Consider the following 13,748-nt stretch of genomic DNA (forward strand, 5'->3'; position numbering starts at 1 on the left):
AGACATCTACTGCCACAAACCTCCACAAACTTACCAACCAACTGTCAGATACCCAATACGCAGAACCAGTTATGTATTTTGTTCCAAAGGCAGACAAACAGGCTATTAAGCAGGTGGTCATACTGTTTTGCTGAACTGTGTATACCATACATAAAGCCCAAAATGCAAGGAGGTATCATACATCTGACTTTTACAGCTTAAAACGTTATTTCCCACATTTAAAATTTTCCCACAATTTATAGCATCATTTTGAAGTCCCTTAAAATGTGTAAAAGTGGTGTTTCACTGTATATGAATGATCTACAATGCTCTCCAAGGCTGTTTGCAGATGATGTAGTTGTCTATAACTAAGTAGGAATGCTAGACGAAAGTGACAAGTTACTGAATGACATCAGAGAATCAATGAACGGTGCATGCTCTAGCAGTTGTCCCTGAACGTAAATAAATGTAACATATTGCACAAGCATAGAAAAATAAATCCACTATAGTACAGCTATAGTATTGATGACAAACCACTGGAAACAATATCTGCAATAAATTACCCAGGAATAACCATCCAGACGGACCTTGAGTGGAATGACCATACAAAACCAACAGTGGGAAAAGCACATACCAGACTCAGATTCATAGGAAGAATCTTAAGGAAATTTAACTCGTCCATGAAAGAAGTGGCTTATAAGGCACTTGTTCGACAGATTCTTTAGTGTTTTTCATCTACCTGAAATCCCTACCATGTAGGACTGAAAGAAGAGAGAGAGAAGATACAATGAAGAGTGCCGAGTTTCAAAAACGGGATTGTTTAGTCTGCATAAGAGTGTTATGAAGATGCTCAACAAACTACATTGGCAGATTTTACAAGAAGGACATTGTGCATCATGGAGAGATTTACTATTGAAATTTTGAGATAGCACTTTTTGGGAAGAGTCAAGCAACACATTACTTCCCCCATACGTATGTCTCACGTAGAGACCATGAGAAAATTCGAGAAATCAAGAGCCAATACAGATGCTCACTGAAAATCATTCTTTCCATGCGCTATTCGAGAGTGGAACTGGGTTGGAGGACTTACTTAGTGGTAAAAAAGTACCCTCCAACACACACCATTAGGTGACTTGCATAGTATGGTGTGCATGTGTATAGATCAAACATACTATGCAGTACCAGGTTTTTGAGTTGTGTGTGGATTCCTGTTATTGCTGCCTTTGTTTGAGCTATTTATGTCAAGCGAAACATATGATACCGTGTACCTCATTTTTGAGGTATATTTGTTTGGAATGATGTCATGGGTGTTATTGGCATTTATTCAGTTTGTCCCCACCCACAAACCTCCCACTTCCCATATTATCTGCAGGTGTACGAGTGATGTAGTGGTCGCCTTACTAAATACATATGATGTAGGAGTGTCTTCTGCCTTGATGACATCATGGGCCAAAGCCAATGGGTGTATCACAACTTTCAATAACCCCAGAAAACTACAACTGCATGCATAATCACTGTGATAATTATCCAGATGACGGTGACCTGTCAGAATTTTCAAAAGAAAAATTAGCTTACAAAGATACTGCTGACAAAATTGAGTGCAGCCAAGAAGGTTAATACTGACCACCAAGCCAACTGCAACTGTTTAAAAATACAAGGCGTTGTTGTTGATAAAATTACATGCACTTAAAATGTACTACTTTGCATCTGAAGTGCAGGTAAGACCCCTGCAAAATTTGGAAGAAAATTTAACGCCTGAAAAAGCAATTCTGTTTATGGATTCTGCCGAAAACTGCAGTTTTATAACTCAGAATGAAGTCCAACCATTACTGCTGGAAACGAACAGCTGTAAAATCCATCCTGTTTGTTTCTGTGGTAAATGAGGAAAATAAATTGGAAACAGTTAACCATTTCTGGGCCATTCCATGTCAAGTGGACCCGGACTTCCCACTCAACCATTCCAAATCTGATGAAATTTTATGGAAAGGTTTCTCAGTGCCATCTATGGATATGTACAAAGTTTCAAGTTTTTATCTCCTTTGGTTTGATTTCTACACCCTCTCATAGATAGAGGACAGAAACATACTATTACAAGCCCCTGCTTTTATATACTTAAACAACTTTTTGTGCTAAGTAAAAATATATTGCTGATTGGACTTTTAAAAACATTGGATGACAGATGTATTACCAGTCCTTCAAAACATGGCAGAAAATTCATTGTGCAACTTGGAGAGCCCATCTTTACCCAGTCATAAAGCATAATTTGACGACTGCATTCAGCCAAGAATTGGTAATACACTAGACTCTCAATCTGACTATTCCTTGCACATATGGCTGCCCGAGTAGCAGCAGCACTGGATTACTGATATTGTCAAACTTATTTTAACAACATATGGGATATAATTTAAGTCCAGAGACACCATTTTAAAAACATACACTCAGTTTCCAAGAAAACTTTGTCCTTGAATGTTTACATAATTATACAGTAGTATCAACATTCACTATGAAATTGGTCCCGAATTTTTAACTGTTGCAACGATGATACGCAACAGCAGCTTGCTTCGTCACACAGCTGTTTTACAAGCATTACATTGGTACTGCATGTACTTGTTTGTTACATAATGTACTGCAGGAAAACGTCTGCAGCTTCAGCACCAGCAGTATGAGAAATCTTCATGCTCTCTCCACCTGTGCTTTTCATCATTTTCCACTTATACCTCACTGCAAGCTTTTGATTATTTCTTCCATCTGTTAAAAGTTCGGTCTGTCTTCCAGTTTTTCTCATGCACCACTTAACAACATCTCCACCAATTTCTCCTTCTCCTGGAAGCTTGTGGAACATTAAAGTGTACAAAAGTATCAGCAATCTAATACTCCAAATTGTCTGGTTTATCGTCATTGCTCAGTACGGGATGCAGCTCTGCATCAATAGATGGCCACACTTTTCTCCTGCTCTTCGTTATGGTAGCACACTCTGCTTTATCCATAATCAGCTTTGACGGTTTGAAAAACATCACGTAGGTCGTTTGATTTACACACCTTCAGCATAGTGTCAGTATGTCTTCACATTCATTCAGCAAGGAGACAGGAAGTCCAAATTGATAATGACATTCCACTGATTCCAATATTCCCTGACTCATGGGCTGAATAGGGGCCGTCACACTGGGTGGAAGAAAGAGTGCTTGTGTACCATCAGACTTTGAAGATACATTGGAAGAATGACTAGGAACATTGTCAATAAGGATAGCTTTCAGCTGAAGCTTTTTCTCCTTTGGTTCTTTACTCACTGTCAGTACAAATGTTTCATGGAACCACCGAGAGAATACTTCTCTGCCAATCCATGCTTTCTTCTGAGTACAATATTGCACTGGTAGTGATTTATGTTATTGTGTCTAAAAGAACATGGATGCTGGGATTTCCTAATCACTATAACCAAAAGTTTATGACTCCCAATTATATTACAAGTCATTAACATTATATGCTGTTTTTGCTGCTTGTTTTCACGAGCTGCCTTATTCTTGGCAGCTAATGTTTTTGAAGGATGAATTTTGTAAAAGAGTCCAGTTTCATCAGCATTGTACAAGGCATCAGCAGTTCATTCTTCTTCTTCTATTATTATCTTCCACATCTTGTTTACATACTCATCTGCATGTTTTTCATTAGCTACACATTTTCCTGGTGACTGTCTGCTGCCGAATGCAGTGTTATTTTTCAAGAGTGATAGCCAACCATCCCTCACTGTAAACAAGTTACTACTACAAAGTTGGTTGCTAAATGCAGCTGCTTTTTCCTTTATTATCCAGCCACTGACTGGAACTCCTTTACCACATTGCTGTATGAACCATCTATGAACCGCTATGCCCAGCTCTTGGTTCTCACTCTTTCGCATAACCTACTGTTTTCCCAGTACATCCATTTCAGTTGCAAACTGTCATCTTTCTTTTTGTTGTCCTGAATAGTAGCTTGACCAATACTATACTCAGCAGCAATGCCTTTTTGTGAAGATCCTTTGTTCAATTTAAAATTTCCAGTTCCTGCTTGAGGTTTACTGTATCCTTTTAGAAAGACATGATACTGAACTGTATAAAATATCACAATGTCATATATGTATAGCATCCCTTAACATTGCCACTCACTCAAAACATTGTAGCACAATAATTCATTGTTGTGCACCTTATCAGATTTGGGTCAGATTACCGAGGGCCAGATTAGCGAGAATTTAGTGTATGACAGTCATGCTGTATTTTGCTTTTTGTACAATGCCCCTGTTCTCTATCAAAATTTAAGCACCTGTAAATTTGATTAAAGAGTTTTGGGTGCAAAGTTTTGTGTAGTTTTGGGGGTCAATATCTCAACTGTATGTTCTTTAATCTTTTATAACTTGCTGTAACCTGAAAGAGAATTTTTTAAGCTTCAAAAGCTAATAGTTTAATTTTTACCAATGCCTGCTTATGGCCAAAAATAATTGCTCTCTGTTTAGTCATTGCTTAATTGTATTTATTTTCTCTGAACTGTCAGTTCCTCTCTGGAGTTGATCTTATGATTATCTTACTCTTGAAAAGTTTTGTGACTGAACTAATTTCTGAAGCAAGAAGTGTCTGGTGCATTCCCCCTCTCCTGCTGCAGTTGAGGTGGCAAGTTTTAAACTTTCACAATTATACTATGGTAAAAGTCAGCCTCAGCTACTGAAAGAAATATAATTGTTGGACTTTATTTTACCCTAGATGTTCACATTTGTCCATACCTACCACAACGCCCAGCTGATGACAAATTTTCAATTTCTACAAAATACCTGTTGTGATCCATTTGGAAAAAACAAACATGAAATTAAGAAGGCTTTATATACAATTGATATTACTCATTTTGAAAAGTTGAAACTGTTGGCTAATAAAGTTTTCAAGCCGGGCCAGCAGCTTTGCCCCAGATGTAGGCACAAATGTGCTCATAACAAATACAGGCTCTAGATGAGCAAGAACCTACAGCTACTGATTACATGGATGCAGCTGACACTTTCTGCGCAGTGAATACTTACCTGGCATTTCTTGAAGATTTTCTTTTAAAGCTTTAATGAATTAGCAAAAGCATCACCAATGCTAAAGGAATATAAAAGAATGCTCGAAACAAGTTGTTGGCTTTTACCAATGACACAGGAATCATGCAACAAACACTCAAACACTAAACAATATGGTGACTATAATATGACACTGATTTTTTCAAACGGGCTAAGCTGTGTCACCACAGTCTCTCTGTCTCTCTCTCTGTCTCTCTCTCTCTCTCTGTCTCTCTCTCTCTCTCTCTCTCTCTGTCTCTCTCTCTCTCTCTCTCTCTGTCTCTCTCTCTCTCTCTGTCTCTCTCTGTCTCTCTCTGTCTCTCTCTGTCTCTCTCTGTCTGTCTGTCTGTCTGTCTGTCTGTCTCTCTCTCTCTCTCTCTCTCTCTCTGGCTTTGGCAACTCACAGCTAACTGCGAATATATGCAGAGAAAGGCAACATGACAGCAGACATTAACATTATGTCATTGGCCAAAGCCAGCGACTCATCTCGAACTTTCCTCTTCCCTGGGCTATAGCAGCAGCTGCTGGCTAGAGGTTCACTGTTATGGACACATATGGTGAAGCACTGCCAGCAATGTATGGTCATGAACATTTTAATTAATGAACTAGAAAATAAAATGCATCACTCAAGTCATTCCAGCAAAGTTCAAATTTTGACCCTGGGCCCAACCAGCTGGAGCTTAGAACAACAAAAGAATTTAATGTTTCTGTGAGAATGGTAAAGCAAGCAAGGGAACTAAACATGGGGGCTGGCATCTTGGCACTACCAGCAAAGGGTAAAAATGATTACGTAGCAGTAAGAGTGCATGGCCAAAAAGTTCATAAGCAGGAATGTGTCTACTTGAAAGAAATGTCCATAGTCTGTTGTAGGCAGAATTTCAGCAAATCAGGCTTCGCCAAATTCTGTGAACTCAGGCCAAAGTTGTGTATTACAGTCAGCACCACTGGTGCTCACTCTGTATGTGTAATACATCAAAATTCCAACCTGATGTTGGCTACAGCACCTGTCAAGGATGATGACTATAAGGAACTGATCAAAGAAGACAGTGCACTGTCTGGAATCAAACAATGACATTATGAACAATGTCACAAAAAACCTGCACTAGAAGCTTATTTGGTAGATGTTTTCAAAGCATATGAGCTAGAAAGGTTATAAAATACCAACAGTGGGTTCAGGTTTATAATGACAGTGATAAAACAGATACAAAACGAGCAACTGTACAACAGCTTACAGTTGAACTGCTTTTAAAAATTAATGGTTTAACAAGCCACCATTTCATTTCAAAAATGTGTTGCATCCCTTTGTAGTTTACTTTGGAAGTAAGAAGTTTAGAATATAAGTGTGTATTATTAGTGACTGCCTTCGTCATGTTACCACTGCAGTTTCATGTACTCATGAGGATAACAACAAGAGACATCAAGCACATACACTACTCTAGTGATGGATCTGCTGCCCAGTACAATAATTTGAAGAATTTTATCAATTTATGTCTGCATAAAAAGAATATTGGTATACCTGCTGAGAGGAATTTCTTTGGAACCAGTCACGGAAAATTTCATTGTGATGGAATTGAAGGAACAGCTAAAAGGCAGCTCATGCTAGTTTTCACAGACCTTTTTTTTTTCCTTCAGCCGAAAACAATTCTACAAATGCAAAATTTAACATATGTATTATTTGAAATCTCCTAAAAGAGCAGACCAAGTTTCCATCTCCCGACAGGTAGCGTAGCTGTAGTACAGTTTCAAAATGGTGTTTTTAAGTGATGTACATTACAAGCAACATGCCATCATTGACTTTCTCACTGCAGAGAAAGAAACTGTAGGGAATATTCACAAACGCTTTTGCAAAGTCTGGAGCAACCACTTTCGACAGAAGTACAGTTTGTCACTGACCACGGAGGGTGAGGTCTTCAGAAGGCAGTTCGGTGGAGCTCCACAATTTGCAGTGGTCAGGGAGACCATCCAAGGTTGCAACGAGCTTATGTTGTCACTCAGGAGGACAGACACATTACGACTCACCAGTTGGCGCTGCATCTGTCAACCAGCAAAGGAAGTTTGCCTGTAACTGTCCACACTCTTGGATACTCAAAAGTGTGTAAAAGATGGGTCCTGGTAGTGTATATCGGTGGATCACAAATCTCATGGAATAGACACTTGTCTTGATTTGCTGCAATGTTTTGGACCTGAGGAGGAGACCTTGTCCCGGATTGTGACAGGTGATGAAATCTGGGTTCACCATTTTGAGCCCAAAACAAAACGATAGTTGATGGAATGGAGCCATTCCCACTCCCCACAAAAGAAAAAATTCAAAGCACCTGCCTCCAGCGGTAAGGTCATGATCATTGTGTTCCGAGACTGTGAAGGTGTGATTCTCATTGATGTGATGCCAAGAGGTGGTACCATTAATTCAGAATCATACGTCAACATATCAGAAAAAACTTAAGACGCACTTCTAGCAACTTTGGCACTACAGCAACCCAAGGAGATGTTTTGCTGCAACACAATAACCCTTGGCCTCACACAAGTCTGATAACTGCTGAACACATCACAGAACAGGGTTGGACAGTGTTACCCCATTCACCCTACAGACCTAGCCTAGCCCCTTAGGTCTTTCACTTGTTTGGGCCATTAAAGGATGCTATTTGTGGAAGACATTTTGAGGTCAATGAGGAGGTGATTCACAAAGTCAAGCACTGGCTCTGCCACCAGGACAAGGATCCGTACCAACAGCGCATACACACCCTTGTTCCGTGCTGGAGGAAGGCCATAGAACGGGATGGAGGTTATGTGGAAAAATAGACAAAACACTACCCTGTCGTGTGTTTACTTCTCACTATGTTCAATAAAGTATTGTTGAAGAAAAAGAAAAAATGTGATGCATTACTTTCTGTGCAAACCTCGTACATTGCTTCTGAAGCTAGAGAATACTCCGCCTTATAAATAGCAGGATAGAAAAGATTAAAGAACACACAGTACAGATATAAGGGCCCAAAACTACCCATAGTTTGGAACCCAAAAATGTATTCATCAAATTTGCAGGTGCACACATTTTGATAGAAAAGGTCGGAGGCTACTGTGAAATGCATGGCTGTTTACTTGTCAATGTCACAGACCAACATATACACTGGGTGTGAAAAGTAGTAAATGGCTGTGTGTCATTACCAATTCTTGGCTGAATTCATCCATAAAATTATGCTTTATGGCTCATCAAACATGGGCTTTCCAAGTCACACTGTGAACTTTCTGCCATTTTTGAAACTTTGTACAGCTGTCGCCTGATGTACTTCAAATTCTAATCAGTAATATAGTATTATTCACCACTACAAGTCTTTTTGGGGTTTCAGAAGTGTTCGATTCCACCTCCCTGCTTTGACCCATTACATCATCAATATGGTGGAAATGGCTATTCTAAGCATCTCCAATATGGCACCTATGATGTCACTACATACGCTTGGCAAAAAAACACGAAAATACCTATAAATAAGACAATAACATCTCCCTCCAAAAATACAATCAAACTAATGGGACAACCGTGAGAAATTGGGGTTTTTAGGGAGGGGCAAGCTAAACATAACATTATAAATAAAGAAACAATCATCAAACATGCAAAAAAAAAAAAAAAATTATTACAAAATCTACGCGAATCTGACACTTCCCTTGACCTACATAGGTCAACCACAGCTGAAGATACCTAAACACCAAAGCTTACAGCAAGAACTACAGAAATTCGAATCAGACGATTCCCTTGACCACAGCTGACAATACCAAAACACCAATACCTCCATATAAAACTATATGAAAATTGTAATCGGTCATTTCCCTTGACCTATATAGGTCAACCATAACTACTGATACAAAAAAAAAAAACACCTACAACTACAAAAAACAGAACTAAAACCACAACACCTCAAAAATTGTAAAGTCGAACATCCCTTCGTAAACTAACACATTCGATGCACAATAAATACACGAAACATTACAACTCTAGAAAAATAGACCCCAAAAAACAATTAATTACCACCAACAAATTTCGGCGCTGTGAATACATTGCTCCATGTGAATACATTTACCAGTCAGTTGTACACATCAAAAATAACGTTGGTAATTACTGCACAAACAGATCTGTCCATGACCATGCAACAAGAGGGAGACTCAACTTACATTTACCAACAAAAAAATAAACATAAAACTCAAAACAGCATTTTCTATCAAGGAATGAAACTTACAATAAATTACTGAAAGATATTAAAGAAATTGCAAAAATACACTTATTTATTTAAAAAGGCAGCTATAAAGTACCTATTATGCAATTCATTTTACACATTGTAGGATTACTTAGATGAAACAGTAGGGTATGGTAAAAAAAAAGTTATACAGATAAATAATAATTATAAAACATCCAACATTCCATATAACACCTTCACACTGTGGTTTTTTCCTTTTCTAGAAAAACTTACCCCAAAGCTATGCATAGCACAATACTAACACCTCTTCCTCTTTCTGAGCTCAACATCTCACTCATTATTGAGGGATGCTGACTCAGTTTTTCACAATAGCAAATGGCAAGTTGCAATATAGAAAATGACCCAGAGATCACCAGTGTTGCGTGTGTGAAGAGTTATGAAACAGTGAGTGTACAGTGAAATATGAGTGAACAATGTGGCATTACATTATTTAATAAGTTATTTGCTAAAAAAGTATTGTATTCCAGGAGCAAATCTAATGATTATTTCTAACTAGAAGTCTGTAAATGTATGTGTATAAGAATAAGCTTATTTTAAATTGATCTAACCTTGTAAACACTTTGACATGTCCTATGTCTTCGTAAAAACAGATTTACATATAAATAAAGCTGCTATTACAATTACTACCAAAACTATGTGCCCAGCAGGTTGGAGAAATGTGATAAGAGTTTTTCCAATGCCCTTATAATTTTACCAGAAATGGAACATGACATTTTTAATATTCTTTGTAACTTTACTGCTGAAATAAATGCATTTCTGTTGACTATATGCACCTCTTAACTGATGAAACAAATTCTAAATTAAAAGCTTGACCCTAATTACCAGAACACAACTGCATTGAAAATTCAATATATAACGATTTTGCCTCAGACAAAAAAAAAGTAACAGGTGTTATAAGCAAATGTGCAAAGTTTCATGAAAATCTGAGATAGTGGGTGGCATGATCCGGCTGCTTTGACATGGAATGATCTACAAGACACATTACACACTTTGTAAAATGCATCATTTTTCTGTACAGTTTGTGGTACAACAGTCGGCAACATGACGCCGTCAAATATAACACTTACTTACATGTACAGAAGGGAATCGTTGGCAGTACGTTTCACCCTGTTGCGGCATTTACAACTGCCTTTGCCCAACATGTTACTAAGCTATCATTGACCCTCGTGATGAGCCAACTTGGCTTGCCTCGACAAAGAAGTGATGTAATCTTTCCTTGGGCCGATATGCTTGTCTGAAAACACTCTGCCAGATACCCCTGAAAGTGTTCTCTCTTGCGACCTTTTGGTACAAATTTTCGAAGACGTCTCAATATTCTTTGCGCATTTCGTGTATCAGCATCGCCATTATTAGTTAATACAAATTGCAGCCCATGATTTTCATCGCTCTGTTCCGAATCCTGCTCACTCTGAGTGCCGTATACATTACTGCAGTTGTTTATACCGCTAGTTCCAGGGAGAAAATTTTCTGATAAAACGCGCCGCAAAGTTTATTTTCCTTGTCTATCGACGAGATCAAGGAATGTTTTGGACGATCCGCAATGTATACCGCCAATAACCCAGCACACGTCTTTTTTCCTACCAAGAGAATATCTTTTTTCGCCGAATTTCGCTTCTGCTACCTCAACAACGCTGCCTTGATCACCTAAACGTCGCGCAGGATTCGAAGCCCACGAAATGCAGGTTTCGCGGCATGCTGAGGTCCAGTTCGCTACCGTCAGTGAAGTGAAACTAGTTATCCTCTTGAGCTTTACCGTCTTAGGATACGGAGTACAGAGCCAAAGGGAACAAAAGTGAGCAATGTCGATCACACTTGACAGTGAATTCCCAAGCCAAGAACCTTTTTGTGCGCTCTGGTGAAACGTACATTGAACATTTACCATACAACTACCCTTCCGCACAATGCGCGGCCTCCAACATCTAAATGAAAAGTCATAAAATAAAAACTTCGCAAGTTGCTGGCATTTTCTGCACATCTTGCCTGGAACTACATCGTGATCAATAAGCCATTCCCACAGGCTGGTCACACTAAGTCTGAAAAACTGGAGGCAACCTATTAAGCATCCACTACACTTCATAACGTTCCACTGCTCTTTTCCACCACTCACTGTGAAATAATCAGTAGCCACAGAAAAACAACAAATAATGAAAGTAACGAGTAATCTGTACAATGTACAAATATATATGGCTACACCAACAACACCAACTCCCGACTTCGTTAGTGTCTACCGTCTAGTGACTTTACGTAGTTGCCAGGGAACACTGAATAGGCCGTACTGCACATGCGCAGCTACGATGACGTTTTTGCTCTGCTCACGCTTTTCGTGCGTGGTGGGGCATCAGGTGGCCATGTGCAGCCCTGCGGCATATTGAGAGGACCTAGGGAGTTGTACTTAGAGCAATTGTTTTATCAATTCTACCCACATAAGGAACGCAAATAAGGAAACAGTTCTTGGCGTAATACTCTTTACAAAACTAGACTACAGGTCAAAGTACCCTAAAATTTTACTATGTGGTTACTGACAGATTTTTTTTAATATTCGTACTGCGCCATATTATGTAGCATTCCAATCAGGTTTACATCTACACTGGAAAAAGTTGATCAGAAAGAATACAAATTTCTTGCAAAAATGAAAGAAACAATTCCTTGTGTACGTTACACCAGAATGAAGGACACTAAACTATTTCATGACTATTGCAAAATGTGTAAAAAATTAACAAGGTTGTCTGTGAGGCAAAGAAACAGTTCAACTGACAGTTTATATTCTGCTTCAGGAATAAATATAAAGCCATGTGGGGAGTTAACACGATGAAACACAATGTGCTGCCAGGCTATAATTTAGCATAGAATGGCATTCTATAAATTTAACATTTAAGCAACACAAATTGAGAAATAACTTCAGGCCTAGAGGAGGCACTAGAAAAGTGTCTTGTGATCGAAAAACATTGTGTTTCACAGAAGGTAGATTTGTAAAATTCTGCTACAGCTATAAATATATGTAAAACAAAATATTTAATTCGAAATTACTGACCAAATTTGCCTGCTTAGTCAGATTCAAGTGAATGTGTACATATGTTCGTACATATATAGCATTATTAGATCTTACAGTGTCATAAAAGAAACAGGACATCAGACAATTCAACAGCATCGGAATTTCGTAAACCATACTAAAATGCTTCATTCTGCTCTAAGTGTATATGTCTACGCCCATACGCACTTTGTAGTACCCGAAATTCAGCTTTTCTATGTGCTTTTCGGGATAACAATTTTCTTGGAGTACCAGTGCTGTATTATCTCAGGATTGATTATTATGGTATAATGTCATTCGCCCCCGAAATTGAAAATATGTACTTGAAATTGAACGAAGTTTAAAGGAGCCAGTAGTGTGAAAAACTTTGTTTCAAATAAACTAACTGGCTCGGCGAAAAAGTCAATACAAGCAAATTTCTCTACAAACTCGACAGAAATAACTTCATTAAGAAATTAATGCTTGATTGCTAATAATGTGGAAATAATATAAGATCAGAAAATTGAAGCTACTCACTTATTTTCCTCTTCTATGATTTTGAGAATGTATATTAATTAATAGGACGTCACCTGGCCATAGAAATATGTTTTGTTTTCGTTTGAGGTGGGGGCTGTAAACGAAGAGAGACCAGCAATATCACTAAAAGTGGTGGGCTGGAAATCACAGTGATTGAGAAATCACAAATATCACAATAACAACTTTCCAGAATCTAATTATGATTTCAGTCACAATTAGCAGTTGCAAGTAGCAGTTCACATTCAACTTCGTGTACCATATGTTGGACGAATTTCGTACTGTGTTCTGTAGACCTGGTGTCGTGCAATGGAATTACCTGCGATTTTAGTGACAAGTCGCGGTTGGAGGTCGCATGTAGCAACCAAAAAGCGCAGTTAACAGTGACATCTGTTGGCCAAAGTCCGTATTACGCTCTATCACTGCGATACGTTATGTAGTCTAACTCCATGGAGGTATGCCTCCTTACACCTCCATGTCTAATTCCGATTTCAGTAACAAGTAGCGACTAAAAGTCGCAAGTAACAACTAAAAAGCTCAGTTAACAGTGTCATCTTTCGGCCAAAGTTCGTACTACGCTCTTTCTCTGCGATTCGCTATCGAGTCCAACTCTTCGACCAGTATCTATGGTCGAAGGTCCATCTGCGATTTCGGTAACAAGTCGCGACTAAAAGTCGGAAGGACCAAGTAGCAATTAAAAGGTGCTGTTAACATTCTTTGTCTAGTGCCATCTGTTGAGCGATGTTCGTACTTCGTTATAAGAACCTTGTGTCTCACGAGATCGATGTACTGTGTATGCATTCTATATGACGACATTTGCATTCAGAAACAGTTCTGGTTGGTCAACCACAGTTGTGACTCTGAAGGTATTATATCAATAAGAAGCAACATTGCCTTTTTCTCCTGAAAATATCATTTAGCGACTAGTCACCAA

General features: G+C 38.6%; 1 long non-coding RNA gene across 3 annotated transcripts in view; it reads right to left on the minus strand.

Moving 5' to 3' along the window:
• LOC126335265 (uncharacterized) overlaps positions 1 to 13,382 on the minus strand; it is a 33,704-nt gene extending 20,322 nt beyond the window's left edge. Inside the window, exons 1-2 of one of the 3 annotated variants that reach the window (XR_007564838.1) lie at positions 13,134 to 13,382; positions 12,818 to 12,911 (exon numbers count right to left, since the gene is read on the minus strand). This is a non-coding gene — a long non-coding RNA (uncharacterized LOC126335265). Of the gene's footprint in view, positions 1 to 10,344; positions 12,028 to 12,817; positions 13,066 to 13,133 lie in introns of those variants that run through there. The other 2 variants (XR_007564840.1, XR_007564839.1) reach the window with 2 other exon arrangements.
• Positions 13,383 to 13,748: the final 366 nt, after the last annotated feature.

This window comes from Schistocerca gregaria, chromosome 2 (assembly GCF_023897955.1).
Source record: "Schistocerca gregaria isolate iqSchGreg1 chromosome 2, iqSchGreg1.2, whole genome shotgun sequence".
NCBI classification, from domain to species: domain Eukaryota; kingdom Metazoa; phylum Arthropoda; class Insecta; order Orthoptera; family Acrididae; genus Schistocerca; species Schistocerca gregaria.